The sequence below is a fragment of the Eptatretus burgeri genome, chromosome 12 (assembly GCF_056783735.1).
Source record: "Eptatretus burgeri isolate ZD-2024b chromosome 12, Ebu_testis_v1, whole genome shotgun sequence".
NCBI lineage: Eukaryota > Metazoa > Chordata > Myxini > Myxiniformes > Myxinidae > Eptatretus > Eptatretus burgeri.
The window spans coordinates 98,023,245-98,025,159 of record NC_140972.1 but is presented as its reverse complement, the minus strand read 5'-3'; positions in this window follow the sequence as shown (position 1 = coordinate 98,025,159).

Sequence of the window (1,915 nt, the reverse complement as noted above, 5' to 3'; positions counted from 1 at the left end):
AAACTAGTATAGAAATAACATCAAAATGTATGCCTGGTGTCTGAAAATACCCCAGTTGAGAGGACGAGGGTTAACTCCTGAAACCTGAATCTCCCCATTGTGAGATGTGAAAATGAGTCATTCCCACCTGACATGCACCTTTATGCCTCTGATTCATGCACCTCTGATCCACTCCCACCCTATATATGAAGCTCGCCCCCACACAGTCTCCTCTTTTTGCTCTCTCGAAGTGTTAACACCCTAAACATCAGTTTCTCATTCCATCAATGTTCTGCTAATTCGATCCATTGTTCTTTCCTTGTCCGCCAACGCCGAACAACACAAACCTAGCACAAGTAAAACTGGACTTGCACTCTATTTTAAGAAGCGGGTTCACTCAAACAAGAGGAAAATGAGAGGATTAGATCAAAAGGCATATGGGAAGGAAATGTGCCGAAGAGGATTTTCACCTGCAGCGAAGGAGGGTCAGACAGAGGTGGATTTAATGGCCATGGACACCTGTTTGGTTCAACAGGACAAGCAAACAACCCCAATCCATCGGTATTATTGGGAATTCTTTGACTATCCCTTATTTGGAGACCTTTTTGTAACCTCAATAAGAATCTTCTGGGGGGAAAAAAAACCTTATCCCCGGGGAATTACAGTTGCATCTTCCGCAATCTGTTTCATTAACCCAGAGATGGCGAAACTCGTGCGAGCGCATATGCACACCTATTATACATCCATGGAAAGAAAAAACAATCCGTAATTGAATCGAGCCAGGGTAATTAAACTTCCCCTATGGCAAGCTGTGTTTCAACACCAATTGTTACTTCTCACTTTGCTTCTCCTGTTGTTGAACCGTGAGAATCATGCAATCGTGTGCAATACACTCTTTGACTGGAATAATAACTGTTGTGCAGCAATATCACGTTTCTTTGATATACATCAAGTGGAATATTTAGTGATGTCTTTGCGTGGGGAAAAGTTATTTGTCCAACAGCAAACTGTTACTGAGTAATCAAATGAAATGGATTTCTCAGCAGGTGCTTTTGGCTGCTGGTTTGCCGACTGTGCCTTCCAATATAACTCCCAGGGTTCGTGAGGTCACCGAAGGGCCTACCGTGCAAATGAGTTCACCGTAAGTCCAACTGCAAGGTGTCCACCATCCCTAGCAATGGCATCAAATGCAAGGATGATATTATAGAGGAGGATGTGAGACGTACCTGGCTAAATAATTCACTCCAAGGGATTGATTTCCGTCAAATGCCAATTGCCTTGCAGAAAAGCTCGGAGCTTAGAAAAAACATGTTGCAGTCAAACACAATGAGCCAAGAACACAAGAGAACAAACAATTAATCTCTTTATTAGCCGCGTTGGGCAACCGATCGCTGGGTATTCCACACGGTGACGATCATGAGAGAGGTGCATGCAGCACAAAGACCAGCAAGATGATTGCACTCAGACACTGCAGAACATAATTAAAACCGAGAACCTGGGAAACACTGATCTGCTGAGGATAAATATTTTGTCATAGTTGCCTATATTCATTCATATGATTTATTTAACAAATATGATTTAAACTCGACAGGTTTTTTGCAAAAACAAATCGAACAAACGCAACCCACTGAAGTTATTTCGAATTGCAAATGATCTTCATGTCAAAGTTACTTTGTCGCAAACTTATTGGTAGAAGGAAACCATTATGATCCGAGCTGTGTTGCCTGATGTTGTAGACACGTGCAGTTCTTACTGTCTCCACACCCAAAACTATCTCCATATCCATAACTCCATACCCCTATCTCCATATCCCTAACTATCTGCATATCCTGAACTATCTGCATATCCCTAACTATCTCCATATCCCTAACTATCTGCATATCCCTAACTATCTCCACATCCCTAACTATCTGCATATCCCTAACTATCTCCATAT